This window comes from Pseudorca crassidens, chromosome 13, assembly GCF_039906515.1.
Source record: "Pseudorca crassidens isolate mPseCra1 chromosome 13, mPseCra1.hap1, whole genome shotgun sequence".
NCBI lineage: Eukaryota > Metazoa > Chordata > Mammalia > Artiodactyla > Delphinidae > Pseudorca > Pseudorca crassidens.
In genome coordinates this window covers 69716175-69734845 of record NC_090308.1, presented here as the reverse complement: position 1 = coordinate 69734845, position 18671 = coordinate 69716175, and the positions used below count along the sequence as shown (strand labels likewise).

The 18671-nt window shown below is 41.4% G+C and overlaps 1 pseudogene; it reads left to right on the top strand.

Moving 5' to 3' along the window:
* Nucleotides 1-527: 527 nt before the first annotated feature.
* Nucleotides 528-1621, top strand: LOC137205053 (poly(A) polymerase alpha-like; annotated as a pseudogene).
* Nucleotides 1622-18671: the final 17050 nt, after the last annotated feature.

Sequence of the window (18671 nt, the reverse complement as noted above, 5' to 3'; positions counted from 1 at the left end):
AATTATTAGTTATCTTGCCTGGTTGCTGAGGGAGATGCTCTGGTTAATATGTGTTCCATATGTGAATCAGTAATTTTGACTATCATAAAATATACTTAGTACTCTAAAAGAACATCCCCTTTCTTTGATGAGGCAGTTAAAGGTTTTTCAAAATATTTCTGGGCCTTACAGTCACCATGGTTAGCAAGAAATATCACTTAACTACAATTGTATGCAAGTGCCAGCTAACAGAACTCTGATGAATACCAGAAAGTTTACTGTAGATGAAATTCAGGGTTACCCAGAGAGACATTTACCTTGCAGTGTAGCCCTTCCAAGTTTTATTAATGTTAAGACTTGGACTGCTCTAAGTGCCCATCTAAATATTATACAACCCAGAGGAGAAGCACTTAAAGCCGCGGGAGAGGGTGCAGGAGTGGGGTTGGACCCAGGGCTGAGGCAGGCACCCCCCTCCTTCCTGCCTCAGTGGGTCATGCCCAGGGCAGCAGCAGGAGGGGAGTGACTGGACGGTGCCCGCACAGGAGACAATGCCTTTTCCAGTTACAGCGCAGGGATCACAACAAACACAGCCGCCACAGAAGCACTGTGGCATTACCTCTCCCATCAGTTTAGCAGCCCCCAAGGAGACTGACTTACACAGGAAAGAACTGAGACTCTGAAGCCTTTTGGGGTTTTTGAAGAGGAAGAGGGACTGCAGCACAGAATTTTAATTTGGGGAAAATTAAATAACCTGGTAAAAGAGTGGATACAAGAAATCAGTGAAAGCAAGAATCTTCCACAGTCTGTAATTGAAAATGTTGGGGGGAAAATTTTTACATTTGGATCTTATGGATTAAGAGTACATACAAGGGCTTCCCTGGTGGCGCAGTGGTTGAGAGTCCGCCTGCTGATGCAGGGGACGCGGGTTCGTGCCCTGGTCCGGGAGGATCCCCCGTGCCACGGAGCGGCTGGGCCCATGAGCCGTGGCCGCTGGGCCTGCGCGTCCGGAGCCTGTGCTCCGCAGTGGGAGAGGCCACAGCAGTAAGAGGCCCGCGTACCGCAAAAAAAAAAAAAAAAAAAGAGTACATACAAAAGGTGCCGATATTGATGAGTTGTGTGTTGCACCAAGACATGTTGATTGAAGTGACTTTTTCACCTCACTCTATGACAAGTTGAAATTACAGGAAGAAGTAAAAGATTTAAGAGCTGCTGAGGAGGCTTTTGTACCAGTTATCAAACTGTGCTTTGCTGGGACAGAGATTGATATTTTGTTTGCAAGATTAGCACCACAGACTACCCCAGAAGACTTGGACTTAAGAGATGACAGTCTGCTTAAAAATCTAGATATAAGATGCATAAGAAGTCTTAATGATTGCAGGGTAACTGATGAAATTTTACATCTAGTACCAAACATAGACAATTTCAGGTTAACCCCGAGAGCTATCAAACTGTGAGCCGAACACCACAACATCTATTCCAATATATTCGTTTCCTCGGTGTTTCCCGGGCTATGCTAGTAGCAAGAACTTGCCAGCTTTAACCAAATGCAATAGCGTCAACTCCTGTACATAATTTTTTCTTGATATTTTCTAAACGGTGTGCATTTAGATCATATTAAAACAAAATTGATTGTAGACACTGAAAAAATACATACATACATACAGCCCAGAGAAGCACTGCTCTAATTCTCTGTGGCATGTGGCCCCTAGGCTTCTGCTTTACACTTGTGCATGCTACTATAAAAGGCAGCAACTGGAAACACATTCCCTCACAGCCAAAATCCTTCCCGTCAAGTAATTACTGGAGACCCATTTCAGAGGCAAAGGCATGACAGTTAATGGGTGTTAAAAAATAAATCAAATGGGATGGGAACAAATGCACAATGTGAATGAACATACTCCTCAGATGTCAGACTTTGAATAGGCAAAAGCAGACAAAACTTTGGGTCCCAGCAATTGAGCATGTCCCTTTCCTTCTCTGCAAGGCCACATACTGTCACCTCTGTGCTCAGGCTCTTAGGATGACTTCCTTGTTAATGATAAGTGATCGCCCAAGTTAATGATGAGTGGTAAGTGCAGCCAACTCTACGGTCTGAGACACCACAAAATGCGCACCTAACCCACTGAGGAGAGAACATCGCTTATACCAGGTCAGCCTGATAAAACTCCATATCCAGTTCTCAAAGCCGCTCTGGGTTTGATAATCCATGTTACTAGGATATAAAGAACATCCATGAGAGCAAGGACTTTATTTTACTCACTGCCATATCCATCTCCAAGAACAGTGCTTTGCATGTAGTAGGCACTTGAAAAATATTTATTGGATGGGTGAATGGCTAGTCTGTTCTACTGGAAACACCTGTACAGTGGTAAGGAGTTTGAGCCTATGTAGAAATGAGACGCCTCTAGTATCCAGTTAGCTTCCATAAAGCTCAGATTAATGTCAATGCTTCCGAGGCAGCAGTTCTAAAAACTCCATGCTGGTTGTATACTACTTTGGATTTTTTTTGTTCCAAGGAAATAGTTCTGATGAAGTCGTGGACACTAGGACTTGCTCTGGGGACTAAAGGAACAGGCAAGTCTTAATACAAATGTACCAACCACAACAGCAGAATTCCAGAATGATAATATCAATAAATAGAAGAGGACTTTGGCAGGTTACCCTCCTGATGGCCCTCAGATTATATACAACACTGTCCCTGCTGGTCCAGTTTCTCTGAACAAATGGTTTTTGCTTTTTCTCTGTATCTTGCCTCACGGAGGTTCCTTTCCCTTCTGTCTGTTGTACAAATCTTGATTAGATCTCATTTGAGCTGTCACAATATCATCACAACTGCTCTCCTTACATCTAATGTCTCCTCCCTCTAGTTCATCTCTTATGTTTCCTCCTTTTAAAAACTCTCAGTTCATATTCCCAATATAATAAGATCCAAATACCTCAGCAGGACCCAGAAAGTCCTTCACGAACATGCCTGATCTCCTGACATTTCTTTCTACCCCAGATCCACCACGTTCTCGTGCCCGAATATATACACATACTGCTGTAGCTCTACTGCACCGCCCTCTAGTCCCCATGCCCTTTCCAGCTTCCCTGTCATTACTCATGGAATTTCCTGGGCCTATAATGCTTCCACATCTTGTCTACCTAGGGCATTCAGAGTTCAAATATTACATCTTTCCTGGATACCCCACTATCTACCATGCCCCCACCAGCACCCACCCTGTCTCCACAGCCTGACACAGAAACCCTCAGAGGCCACCTGACAAAATTGATCCTCCATCTGTGATCTCAGAGCATTTTTGACACCTCTAATGTGGCAGATTTTCTCCAAAAATGGTCACCAATAACCTCCCCCATCCCTTTATGTACATGCCACTCCTCCAGTGTATTTTGCACTCCTTGAATTTTGGCTGGCCTTGTGACTTGACTAGAATCCAGTAGAAGTAACCCTGTGCCAGCTCTGGGACTAAGCCTTAAAAGAAGCCAGACACCAGATAAAGAAGCGTGGACGAGTTTACTATTTGACACAAGACCATGTGGAAGAGAACTAAGGAGCCCCCAAGCCATTCCAGCCACCCCAGCTGAGGCAGCAGACATGAGTGAAGCCATCTTGGGCATTCCAAGTTCCTAGTTCAATGCAGCCACATGGGTGAACCCATTCAACACCATATGGCACAGACCCACCAGCTGATAACTGATAATTGTTGTTTCAAGGCAGTAAGCTACGGAGTGGGTTATTTCCCAGCAAGGTAACTGAAACATTTCCTATGGTATATTATAGTTACATGTTTACATGTTTAATTCTCTGCAGCGGGCTAGATTTTCCAAAGGTGATTGCAGCAACATCTCCCATACTCTTCTGCTATATCCTTGCCATTCTGCCTTCAAGACGTAAAGTCCAATTTCTCTCCCCTTGAATTTGGGGTGTCCATAGTGACTTACTTGTAGCCACAGAATGTGGAAGAAGTAACAGTGCATGACTTCCAAGGATAGTTCAAAAGAGCTCTTTCAACATCTACCCTGGTCTCTTGGAAAGCTCTCTCTTTGGATGCCCCTCTTAGGTGTTCCTTTTTGGGGGCAGCTTCCATGCTAGAGAAACTAAAGCCACATGGAGAGGCCGTGTGTAGATGCTCCAATCGACAGCTCCGGCTGAGCCTACACTTTTGAGTTATCCCAACCCAGACACCACATATGGGAGTAAGGAAACCTCTGGATGATTCCAGCATCAGCCACTCAAGTCTCTTCCAGCCACTGGAACGTTCCCAGCCGAGTTCCCAGATATTGTGGGGCATAGAGAAGCCTACTCCACCATGCCCGGTCTGATTTTCTGAGCCACAGAATCTGTGAGCAAAATAAAACGGTTGTTGTTTTATGTCACTCAGTCTAGGGCAGTTTGTTACCCAAAAACAGGCAACTGGAGCACCTCCCAATCAGACTCTGGGCTCCTGGAAAGTGGGGAAACATTCAGTCATCACTGTATCCTAGTTTATAGTATGATACCTAGAGGCACAAAAGAGGCTCTCACCAAATATTTATTGAGTGCAGTTGAAAGGCTGGAATGTCTGCTATCTTATTTTTTAATGTTCAGCTTTATGCAATTTTGGAAATCTACACATTTGGACCAAAAATAACCTAGAAAACATATCTATGCATTAGGTTTATCATACGTTTTGAGGATTCTTACAGAAATGGCTCTTTACTTTTCCTTTCTTCATGGTATGAAATCCTATGGGAGGAGTTGGACCTGGTATTGCGAAGCAAACTGAAATAGCACAAAATAGAGGAAAGTATTCAGTAAAAAGGAAAATCAATCCAATTCAGCTAAGTGCAAGTCATTTGTTCCCTTTTCCAATCAAAGTGTCTACCCTGTGTTCCTCTGTTCCATTTTACACAAGGGAAAAAATTTCTAAATGCCCTGTGTGCCCATGATTTTCCTCTCCTACCAAATCAAAAGTCAATACCCAAATGCTACTCAACATAACTCTGTAATTTCTTTGGCTCAATAAGATGTCTGTAACATTGAAAAGTTCTTTTAAAAAGTCTATCTTAGAGACCCAACAAGTGGTGATGTGTTTCCCTGGTAGCACACTAATTTCTTCATTTTCTTATTTTGTCAAGGAAAGAGATGCTCAGAGTAAGTGAATTTTCCAGATAGCCTCCCCCAACTCAGAAGACCTTACTTAGAAAGTCTACGAACTCTCCCACCACAGGGAACTGGTCACCCCTGCAGTACCTTGGGCTGAATGAATAAGGCCTGGCCAACCCTTGTGTGTCAGTAAATGCTGGGCTATAGCAGTTTCCAATCCTAAATTGCATAAAGGCTGAGGGCTGTGCACGCAAACACTTAGCGTCCCCTGGAGCAAATCCATCAGTGACTAAGATTCCTCCACAGAAAGTGGCAGGTACGAGGCAGAATCCACATTTAATAACCTTACTCTTGAGTTTTAACACTATTTATTTACAGACACTAGAATGGTGGAGGACTGGTCCCACCGCCCAAGGCTTCAGGCTCCTTTTAACCCTTGGCAGCCCAGCAACGGAAGGGTCAAAGCTTTCTAGCCACACTGATCCAGATCCTGTCAAAGGTACTATATCTGAGTCCCCTGAGATGAGCAAAAAAGATTTATTCCCCCCTGTACAGACTTGATGTTTCTGCTTTCACCATGATTCACTCAGTCACGGTTCTTACTGACACCATTAAATGCTTAGTTTCCAACTTGATTTGACTTGATTAATTTATTCACTCACATATTCATCCGTGCAAGATTTATTCAACACTCACTATGTGCCAGGCCCAGATTAGACGCTGAAAATAGAAAGATGAACAAGACCCGCTCTCTCATCTTAGGAAACTCACCAGCTAGTAAGGATGGGAGACAAGTAAACAAATGATTGGAATGTTCCACAACAAACTACAGGCTGGGGGCTATATCCGACCAGCTGCCAATTTTTGTATGTAACATTGTATAGGAACCCAGACACATTCATTTGCTTATATATCAACTATGGTGGCTTTCAAACTGCAATAGCAGATCTAAGTCATTGCATTGAAGATGCTGTTGCCTGCAAGGCCAACAATATTTGCTATCTGGCCCTTTACAGAAAAGGTCTGCTGACCGTATGATAACAGAGATCTGTTCCATAATGCAACAGTCCACAGAGGCGGGGAAGGAGCGCCTGCACAGAGCGGAAGCACGGAGGATCAGGCGGGAATAAGGGCAAAGGCAGACGATAACAGGCAAAAGGGGAGGGGGGCTTCTGAGAATGGTTAGGTCATGGGGGGAGAACAAAGGTGTGGAGGGAGATGCAACTGAGAAGGGAGAAGGTGCAGGTCTCCGCAGGCCATGAGGAGGCTGTGTTGGACTCTATTCTGTCAGCAGTGGAGGTTTTCTATAGGGTTTTAAACAGAAGAGGCAACAGAAGATAGATTGAAAAGAGATGAGCAGAAAAAACAATGAAGATTGCATTGCATTGGTCTAAGCCAGAGATAATGACTCAGAAATAAAAAAGGCAGTGGCAGCTGGATGGAGAGGATGATTCAAAGGTCTCGAAGAAAACAAATTAACCAACGTTAACGTATCACATACATTCAGTGAATACTCTATGTGGTGTAATAACTGCGGTGGCTGAGTAATAACTGCTCTGTTCTAATCCATCCCTGAAAGGCTCAGACAAGGACCATCCTGTACCTGTGGGGCTCAAAGACGAAAACCTTTGGTCAGCCTTTTAAAAATAATTATATTGCTAACTATTGTTCGATGGTCCCTGGTGAAATGAGTGGAACAGGTGACTAGATTGTTGACCACAGGAAACTTCTACTCATTATTTGATGACTTCCCTCCCCACCCCCCACTTGCTTTTCCCTTGATGAGACCTGCGGAGCAGGGAGGTGGGTAGGACACCAGGTGGCAATGAGCACAGGCTTTGTATCCAGATTGACCTCAAGCAAGTCCTGAAACATTCACTTCATTGCTCTGTGCCCTTGGGCAAGCCCCTTAGCCTTTTGTTTCTCAGGATGCTCATCTGTCAAATGAAGATAAAATAGGGTAAGAGTGGCCAAGTAGGTGATGTACTGGTAGAAGAATTAGATAGGACAGCATGGGCAGAGTGCTTAGCTCAGGACTATAGTTAGTCAAAGTGAACACCAGAATCCTTTAGATCTTAATCAACAGAGAAGCCTCAACCCACCTCAACCAAATAGGTGAGATCCCATTTCTACTGGCACCTAACACAACTGAATAACTGAGGAGCTGAGTACACTGTTTCATGTCTGTTTTCCAAATAGAGTGAAGGCTCCAACATATCAAAGTCCATGACTCCACTGGCCTCCTCGGAGCCAGCACAGTGCCAGGGACATGGTAAGGGGCCAGACATATTTGTTGAACAAAGAAGAGAGTGGAGAGAAGAGGGAGGAAGGAGGGGGAGGGGGAAGGAGAGGAAGAGAGGAAGGACACAGAACCTCTCTCTGCCTCTCAACATCACTGCCCCTAAACCTGGCTGTTCAGAAAGGGAGGAGGGTGGGGTTTAAGTGGCTAGTGTGGATGACATGCATCTCCGATCCTTGAAGCCACCTTTTGAGGGTCCAAAGTATTCAGACCTTCTACCCATCTGGAAGCAGCTTCCTTGGACTTCATTTAGCAACAGGCAGTGAATATCTCAAAAAAGGCAGACTTCCCCAGGCCTGGGAATGGAGGGACTGATTAACCAGAAATTCTGGCTGCCAAGGGCCAGGGACCAAGGCAAAGCAGGGCAGAGTAACACTGCAGCTCAAGGGACACAGTTCAGAAATTCATTAAAATCAAATCTTCTTATAAGCAACTTTATTTTTTACAAAATTTGGGCTTCTAGAAATCTCAGCGGGAGGCCTTGGATTTAGCAATCTGGGTTCATAGCAAATGTGGACTCTAAGGCAGAAAATTCAAATCTAATAATGCTTAAAGCACCAAAACAATTTTTAACCACTCTAATGGAAATCTTTCCAAAATATATTATGTGCCCCCAACCATGATAAATAGAGTAAACAGGCCACAACCTTTCTTGGTGACCAGAATCACAATGAAGAGTGCTGGCGACTCTGCCGAGTTATAGGCATTGTTGATTATTTCCCTAAGAGCCCAGACTTCTAAACTGTTCTCATCTGTAGGAGTTTTGACTCTCTTTCTTGACACTTTTCTTTAGGTGGCTACAATAGGCCTATTAAACTGTTGCGCCTACACCAAAATGCACCCAGAATGTTCTACTTGATACTTCTATTTCTACTAACTGTAGCTGCCTCTATTTTCCTCTGCTGCTTCTCATGTTGCTATGGACCGCCTGTAATTCTTCCCATTCCTTGCACTACCCATCTGCCGCCCCTCCAATCTCTGGTTAAAACAAGGAGAAAGCTACAACTTTCCAGAATAAAGGAGAAAACTCACTATCATATGTCAAATTTCGGTTCCGGTCTCTAGAGTTATTGATACTGGTGTAAACTCACATTTGCGTATAGAAACAGATGGTTGCCTATGGGACTATCTATAGATGTGTCCAGATACATGGGTCAGTATACACTCATATATATCAGCACACCTGATATATATGAGTGCAGCAATGACATTCCAAAAGCAACCAGCACAACTAGGACACAGATCATGGTTTCTAATACTATTCTTCAGTAAAAGGAACCAGGGTTCCTTGGAGAAATGGTTGATTCTAGAGCTTGAAATATATAGTATGAGCCTGGAGTATCTTGTAGTACTAGAAAGCAAGGAAACACTGAAACTTTTAACCCCATAAAACAGGGGCATGTCAAAGGGACAGGGGAACCAATTGAAAGAGCTCCCAATAGACAGAGCTAGGAAACCCTGAGCAACAAAATAGATAAAGTAGTATTAGATTATAATTCAAAGTATAAAGTAAGTGTCCACAAGTCCATAGTGATATAAATGACTAAATAGATAAGTAATTGGGAAGTCAAACATACCATGTAGAATAATTCCAAATAATTTACATAGACACTCTACCCTCAAGGAAATTGAGCATAATGCCCCTCTCAAGCATGGACTGCAAGAAGTGACTTCCTTTCAGAGAGGACAGCATAGAAAGGTAGGGTTGAGATAGGCTGGGACCTGGGATCTGGGACCCTTTGCTGCAGTGCTTGCACCTGGACAAGCGTCTGGTCCAGCAACAAAATAAAAAGAAACTATAAAGGACTAAAAATTACTGTGTGCACTGCAGTTTGAGCAAATTCTGGACAATAAGATACAAAGAGACCAAAAAAAAAACAAACAAACCCAACTGCCACTTCTGAAGAGCTAGGAGAAAAAGCAGGGTACTGCACATGCCCCCTGCACTCAACACCACCAAAGGGTTGGGCAAACCACCTAAGACACCCCACTGGCCCGACCCCTGGACACACCCCTACCCTCGTCCCATATAAGGAAACAGCTCACCTCCCACAGGGGAGCGAGCAAGGGAACCCGTTACTTGTTTTCACTCCCCCCTGCTGCGGCAGGGGCCCCAATAAAGCCTTGCCTGAATTTCTTGACTGGTCTCTTATCAATTTCTATTGATTGGGGAAGGCCAAGAACCCTGGTCTACTGGTATCAGGGGGAAAGTAACTTTACAGTGGAGAAACATGACCTCAGCCAAGTGCTCAAGATCAACGTCAGTGATGCTGATAATATGTACCCTTGATATGATGTGATAAGGATGGCCCATCCCCTCTGCAGTTTTCATCCCCAACACCCATAACGACAGTGGAATGATGAGAATCTCGTCAGACAAATCCTAATTGAGGAACAGTGTTCAAAACATCTCACCAGTCTTCCTCAAAACTGTCGAGGTCATCAAAAACAAGGAAAGCCTAAAAAGTTCACATAGCCAAAAGGAGCCTGAGGACATATGATAACTAAATGACTAAATGTAATGTGGGTGCCTTGGATCCTGGAACAGAAAAGGGACATTAGGGGAGAAGCAAGGACATTTAAATAAGCTGCTCACTTTAGTTAACAGTATTAATAATGTGTCAATATTGGTCCATTCATGAAAACATATGTACTCATCTTACTCACGTAAGATGTGAGTAAAAGGGATAACTGGGCCTAGGGTATATGGGAACTCTCTGTACTATCTTGGCAATTTTTCTATAAATCTAAAACTGTTCTACAATGAATAGTTTTTTTTAAGAAAAATTAAGTCACAGGCCTCCAGGCTTGGGAAGGGAGGGTGAAGGGCTCCACTCCCACAGACCCTGCTGCTCTGAGGATGGGGGCTTTTGCCCATCCAGGTACAACCCCTGCCCTCAAGGTGCTGGACCCCGACAGTGGATCAGGGCAACCTGCATGCCCTTAGAACATGACTCAGGGCTTGAAGACTTTCAAAAGTCTGTGCAAACAATTATTTCCCATATGTACTCTTGTCATATTTATTCTTCTGCAAGCTAACAAGGCTCAGATTCATCAAGGAAGAAAAGTCCACCCAGAAAATGACAAAAACTCATGTGATACTAAGAAGCCAATTGGTCAGAATTTGTTAGGGAAAGACCACTCCCTGTAGTTCTCATTTACAAGCTTCTCAAACTGGCTCCTCAACTAGCTTCCAGCTGTCAAAATGCGTTAAAACATCCATGAAACAGTATCAATAAGCCCTCCATAACCAAAATCTGATTGACGCTTATAAAGAGCGAGAACACCAAGTACTCCTTAAAAGGCAAAGGGAAGGAGGTTGGTCTTCCATAGCCAGCAGAGCCATGAGGTGGGGCTGCTTTCTCCCGGGGCTCCCATGGGTGGGGAGAGCACTAGGGTCCCCCAGAGTGGCTGTGTTCTCCAGAGACGATGTCAAATCATGGCATGACACGACTTGGCTGCAGCAGGGAAGCTGAACTCCAATGAGTAGAGCTCTAGACAGGTAAGTGGGATTCAATTCTACTCTTTCCCTCTCTGATTAAACCACTCTACTGCTCCAACCAACAATTTCCTCGTATATAAATGAAGAACAGTGAAACTCTTATCCTGACCTACCCAAGTGGCAGATTGTGATCATCAATGAAACATAATCGTACAAGCATAAGGAGATACCTGTTTCTTCAAGACACTGAGTACATCATTTTCTTTGTAGGATTCTTTGAGAAGTAAATCAGGGCTTTAGAGTCAGTGGATGGGTCTTTGTTTTAGCCATGTACTTGACAAACATCCCTCAATCCATGCATTTGTGACATTCACTTCCTCTGGTTATTAATTGCATAAGATCTTATTCATAGACCTCAGCCATGTGCTCTTTTCCCCCATCTTCCAAGCCCTCCTCTTCCTAGTCTGACCCTCTCCCAGTACCCCTGGGTACATCCGAAATACTGAATTAGAATTCTTACCACAAAGACACATCAAAAAGTCTGGTGGACCAAAAATGTCACATTGCACAGCGTATCTTAAATCATCCATGGCTGGCCTGCCTAGAAACGGGGGATTTCTGGTGATTTTGATCTACACCATCTGTGTACCTCACCCACAACCAGAGATATTTAATCTTATTCGTGGGCTGGCATGCAGGGCCTCCGTGCTGTTCATGTTCTTCTGTGCTCATATTCCCCCATTTCTAGGGCTTCATTCTGAGTCTCACTTTGGCAACACCTTCCCTCGGTCCTTAGCTCACTCCACCCCCAGGGCCAGTCTGCACGATCAGGCATGCTCTTGGAAGTGGCCAGGAAATTCCTCTCATATCCATCCAACTGCACCCCCTGCCCCTTTCTTCTCTGCTGTGGTCATTTTGGCTACCCTTTCCCTCTGATACTTTCCACAATGCATACATAGAGGGCTTTCCTGTTTCCAGTTTTCTTAGCATAAGTGCAGGCAGAGGTAAGAGTGCTTATTTGAGGGGTAGAAATCACCACTAGAAAAGAAGAGGTCAACGATCATGAAAAAGGGAAGATCTTCCAGCAAAGTTATGGAAGAAATAGAAGGGACCTGGAGTCTGAAGCACAGGCGGTTGAATTTGAGAAGGAGGGAAGGAGGGAAAGAGAGAGGGGTGAGGATAGAGTGGGGATGATATTAAGATGGTTCATGCACATAGCATTTTAAATTTTTTTAGTGAAAGGAAAAAAGATCCCTGCTGAGACTGCATTTGGGCAAGAATTATGGAAAATAAGAGTAAATTAAGGAATAGCTATTGAGAATGGGATAAAGAACTGATCAGGGGCAAGGGTTAGGGTTTCTCCCATCACATGGCAAGTCTCACTGGGACTGGCTATAACTGCCAAGAACCTGGAATGGCACCTCACAGCCATTCTGGGGGGCTTCATATTATCATGCAGACTTTAAATGTTTCCACAAAGCTTGTTTAAATGGGTCTGTGACTCAAAAAGTTAAGCCCCATTGCTTTAGACAATCATGTCACTTTTTCTGCCAGAAAGCTTCTATCCTGGAATGTCTTTCAACCATAGAAGAGTTAAGAAACCACCTCTATCTGGATTTGAAGTAAAAGACATAAGGTACTAGGGGGAAAAGTTTACATTCTCATAACTTTCCTTCATCATGGGCATTATTTTGGTGTGTTGCCAAACACCAATCAGCTCTGGGTAGTGCCTGCATTCCAGAATAATTCTGTAAGAATATATTATTCTATGAACAATAAACTGTTGTAATGTTTCTTAGTTCCAATATCAGACAGAAAAGAATACCACATTACTTGACCACTTGATTATTTTCTCAGGAACCCAGAGTATTTGATTTATGCTCAACTATTCCTATATCTAAAAACATTTTGGTATTTTATAATCAAGTTTTAATCTTCGAACCTAGATGATTCAGGAAAAATACTTAATCCGTCAAAATAACTCCAAACCATGTGCTTTTCAAATCACCCCCAAAATGGCATTTAGTTTCCATCATGTTTGGCTTCGTAAAAGGCTTGGCAATTTAGGACCTTTGGCTTATTTCTAGTTCCCTTAGCTGTCAATGCTGTACTAATGCCATCTTCCAAAGGACCTCTGGCAGGATTTCACAGGGATGTCTGTGGGCTCAGATTAGCAGGAATAACCAATGAATTTATTAAGTAATATCAATCAGCCTTGAACATGTTCCCAAGTGCCCATGTAGTTCACCAGAACTCTATCTTTGAATAGGAAATAAGCTTGATGGAAAAAGAAAGGAAACTAAAAGTATTACGTGCCCACTAAGAGCCATATTTTGCAATATATTACCTCATTTAAATTCAGGGAATTATTTATCATACTGTGAGAAAATCACGGTTCAGAGTTTCATAATTTACCCAAGGATTCGACCTCAGGCAGGTCAGCTTCTTAAGCTCATGGTCTTCCCATCACTCCATTCTGTTGATTCCTACTAATGATTGTTAAAGCAAGAGTAAGCATCTCTAAAAGTCTATTCTAACCAATTTCTACTAGAGATATGACCATATATATAAAATTCACGTATATCCCCACTAATACTCAGGGTATGTATGAATTTGGTCCACCAAAATAGTAATAGTTGGGAAATGTGTCTTTCCCTAAACCATAGGTAAAAAGAATATAAAGAAATAAGTTGTAATAACTTTCCAGACTTAGACTGAGGCTGGAAATTGAAGTTCAGAAAAAGAAAAGGCATATCTACCAGTACACTAAATGACTAAAAATAGGGAAAATTATCTCAAAGTAAATGTCCCTATGAAGACAGCTTTTCCAGGGTAAGTAGGAATTTATTATTCATATTGTTGGGAATAACTGCCCTTGTCTTGCTTCTATCTTTAGAATGTGCACACATTGTTGAATATAAAACATGTACAGCATGTAATCTTCTAACATAACTCATGTCTGAAGAAGCAAAATAAAACCACCCCTTCAGAAATTCCTTTCTGGCATCTTATTTTGTTTTTAAGAAATCTATTTTTAAAGAAATAAAGGGTTTTACTGTTCAATAGAATAATTTCTTTTTTTACTTCAGTATATCCCTTAAATTATTTTTACTCTTTGCCACAAAAATGAATACATCTTTATCAATAAAAGATTTTTTAAAATAGTTACTTCCTATTAAATCCTTCCAAATATTCTTCCATGGATTCTGCAAGTGTTTCTCCTTTTCCTTATTCTTTTAAATGTATTGCCTACACACACTTTAAAAAGCCACCAAATCTGTAACAAGTCCTTATTTCTAATTCAAGAAAGGCTGTCAGTCATTCCATAGATATTACTGAATGTTTACTTTTTGACCAATGCTGGGGCCTCACATTCTTCTCTATTAGCTTCTATTTGTTTTCGTTTAAACATTGGCCAAGAGGACACTAATATTTACAAAGTCTGAGATCCAATCCTGATGCCAGATGTGCCAATAATTAGCTGTGTGACCTTGGACAATCTACTCTGTCTCTCTGGGTCTCAGTTTCTTCTTGTCCAAAATAAAGAGACTATGATATTGTTACAGGCTGAGCTGTATGCCCCTCAAAATTCATATGTTGAAGCCCTACCCCTGGTATTTTATATGTGACTGTATGTGGAGATAGGGCCTTTACAGAGGTGATTAAATAAAATTGAGGTCATTAAGGTGGGACCTAACCCAAGCTGACTGGTGTCCTTAAAGAGGAAATTAGGACCCAGACAGTCAGGGAAAAGACGATGTGAGGCAGTGAGATGGCAGCCATCTATACGCCAAGGAGAGAGGCCTCACAAGAAACCAAAGCTTCCAACACACTGATTTTGGACTTCCAGCCTCCAGAACTGTGACAAATAAATTTCTGTTTTTCAAGTACCCAGTCTGTGGTACTTTGTTACGGCAGCCCTAGCAAACTAACAGATATCTAAGATCCTCTTCAGTTCTACCATCCTGAGATCATCTCTCCCCTCAAGAGAAGTAAAAATATAAAATACTCTAAGTAACAATAGAAGTGTTTGTTAAAGGAACTGCATCTCATTAGTTCTCTAACAATTCACTGATTAACACTAGCAAACCAAGTTCTATATAAAGAATTTTTAAAATTCTTTTTTAAGGCTCAGTTGCTTAATAGAGAAGAACCTTTAAGTGTACAAATTTTAAAATGTTTGTTCCCCCATAAGAAACTATAGTAAGCAGTCCCTGTAATTTTACTTCAATACATTTCTGGAGTGAAATTTAGCAGAGGGTCAAGTCCCTCTTAGACTCCAAAGAAGTGACTGAAGGCACAGAAAGCATCCAGATCGATCAGTCCCACTGGATCTCCAGTGACGTTCATATACCCTGAAGAAACGTATAAACCATATCTAGTTAAGGCTTTTTGTTGTTTTGGTGGAGTGGGTTTTTTAACACCATATTTGTCTCCCTTTCCACATTTCACAGAGGTTCCTCTGATACAGCCTCAGGACTCTGCACTGAAGCAAATGATACCTCAACTGTTAGACGGAGCGTCAACTTGCAGATTTCTGAAGGTTTGGACTCGCTGGGTTTAACAGGTTGATAAACTTAAAACAAAGGTGCAATAACTAAAACTGTAAGACAAACACCTATAAATGTGAAGGAAAAGGAGGGTGGCCTGAGTGAGGGTTAGGGGGGTGATATTTTTCTTTTATGAACTGCTAGTCAGGAAATGAGGCTTAAGTATTGAAGGGATGGTGAAGCAGAGGGGAAGAAGGGATCAGGTAAACGGATTTTGCAAAAACACCACAGCAAAGGTTAAAAGGTGTGTGCTGAGAAATTGGTTTTAGCAACTGATTCTGTTACACAGAAACAGGAGCCAATAATCTGGGATCCTCTGATATTAACTCGTAAATATCTTAACTGGTGTTATTATCTCAAGCAAAACCATCAGAAAACATGTTTTTCTGCTCATTCCTCCAACCTATATTAATATCTTTGAATGACCTCGGACAAATGATCTTGGTACATTTATTACTTGGTGGTCATTCCTGATAACCATCACTTTATTATTCCTTTGTTTCAGGTCTTCCCAAATGACATGATTACCCATCCCAGGAGAGCAACAACTGTAAAAAAAAAAAAAAAAAAAAAAGAATCAGTAGCATTGCGGTAACATGTAATTGTGTTTGCATGCCATTGTGATTGTATGTCACTACATCAAGACTTGGGGATTTTAAGAGAAAGGGTGTCTGAGAAAGGCCTGTGAGTTTTGGTTAGGTCACTATGGTAGTAAAACTGGCTCTACTAGCTGGTCATTTAAAAACTTCCACGGAACTTGATTGCCTTCCAGTGAAATACTTCATTTAATTTCCCCATAATCCATTCCCTCTCCCGCCCATCACACCTTTAATAACCCTACATCATATGCTCATTAATCTTTCTACCTCTACATCATAGAGATTTACATTTTAATATTAGAGCCAGTCATCTTGTTAGTGTGATTTATTGTTTTCCTCTTTGTAAAGTCCACACTCTTTTTCTAAATACTATAAATAACAAAGCATGGCTCCGGATTGAATAACGGGGCTGTAATTCAGGTTTGGGATTTAGCTGCCATTCCTAAAGCCTCAAGCCACACCCCTGGGGATCACAGTGTCAGCAGAGGCTGGTGATTGAATTATGGCCCTGCAGTCAATCAGGGACGGTACTCTATTCAGAGTATTTCTACCAATGAGAAGTTATTAATGCTTTGAAATGGAAGTTAGAACTACAGTAGATCAGATGTTAGTTTAATAAGGATAGCTATTTTTTCCTACTTAATGAGGTAGGAGACTTTTTTTTCCTTTTTCTTAGAGAAATAAATCATAAGCGATAAATATAAGAAAGATCTTAGGTGATCAGGCTTTATTGTTGTTGTTATTATTTATAATATTGTACAGGGTTCTTTGCAAAACACACCCATTTTTAGACTACTACAAAAAGTAAAAAGAATAAAACAAAAAGAAGAGAAGGAAAGGAAAAAAGAAGGAAGGGAGGGTGGTTATCTGAATGCTATCCTAAAGTTCCAATCATCTCATAATTGAATTTCATAATTCTAGACACTGTTGAAGAACTATGGATATGAACACTCAGCAAACAAAAAAGTGAAATGGAACAACTAAATTATAAGCCTTAAGACGCTGAGTCAAATAGAGCCATATATCTTTATTATTCATGTCTCAGGAAAACAGGCCATAGTTGCAGAATACTGTAAAATTCTGGGGCTCTCCCAAAAGCTATTTTTGAACACTTCTTTCTTAAACACTAGCAGAAGGTTCCATTTTAATTTCTCCAACATTAAGATTTTTGATGATAAATGTTTTAGAAAAGATTATTTCAGAAATACAACACAATCTGTTTCCATCTGCAGAAAAAAGGCTCTTATAACCAAATAACTCACCTGAGAAAGTGTTCTTACTTTTGGACAGGGGTCCTTAGCGACAGACCTTTTTAAGAATCTGATAAAAGCTGTAGACTTTGCCCCAGAAAAAAAAATGACATCAACAAACAAACAACTCTCTCTCTCTCTCTCTCTCTCATACACACACACACACACACACACACACATGCACACACACCACACACACACACACACACACACACACAAACCTACACAGATGCACTACTTCTCACACACAAAATATTGCACATTTGGGGGGATTCATGGCCTCAGATGGGAACCCTTGCCCAATGTAGTAAACTGTGTTTTTAAAAGGAAACAAATCTTTCTCTAGTTTTCACATAGATTACATCTGATTTTTATCAATTAACAAATACACAATGCTTGATTTGCAGATTGGAATCAAATTAAATTCCACAGGAAGCTAAACTTTATCAAGTGTTCTAGAAAAGAAAAATGTATCTCATTTCAGAGGACCAAAACATTTGATACATGGGCCTGTTTGATGCTACTCAATCAGTTCTATGAAAATGTTCTTGATGGGAAAGCATAACATAATAATCTAAGAGTTCGTGTCTTTTTCAGTATGCAAGTGAAATAAATCATAGGAATAACTATTGCTATTATATTCATAGTGAAATAATAGATGTAATTGAAAATATTCTTTGCATCCCATTTTTGTCATCGTAAAATACGCATACTTATAAATCAATCTAATATGTAACTATTTTAGATAACAAGCCTTTGATAAGAGCCTAACATTGTATAGTGCATGTTATAAGCTTACTAACTCGTACTTACATGTCCAGAGTCAAAAAGAAATGCAGATGAAACCATAATATGCTTCTTTAATGAACTCTGCTTTTCTTCCAGGAATTCACGTGCACTACACTACTTTCTTTCTTTACAAATTGGTGGAAATACCTCATTTTATCTTTATTCTTTTGTTTCACTGCCCTTTTCATCATACGTGTGTGTATGTGTATGTGTACACACGTGCAGATTATAAAGGATCTGAGAGTGATATATGCTGGAGGCAATTTTTTCCATAGCCTTCGTTAAGTAACATGAGAAGTGGTCCAAGTGCCAGGGAGGAAGCTACGAGTGTGACCAGGTGACCACCTGGAGTCCATTCCTCACATCATTCAAGGTCTTTGAGATGTGCAGTGACAGATGCCCTTGATGTCTTTCCTTTGCTATGACTCATACTCAGTGCCCAGGGTTACTCTGTCAAGTTTTCCTTCTTTATCCGGACTCGGAGTCATTTTTAAGTTTCATTCAAGATGGGGGAGTTTTGAAAGGCAACTAACTCTGCCAAACCTACTATCACAGTGAATTGAGCGTTCCCCATTTAAAATAAACTGGAAAACACTTCATTCCTGTGGCAAGAATGTCCCCATCCAGTAAATGTCAAAGATAATCTGTGCTCACCCTGAGTGAGCCAAGTTGAAGCC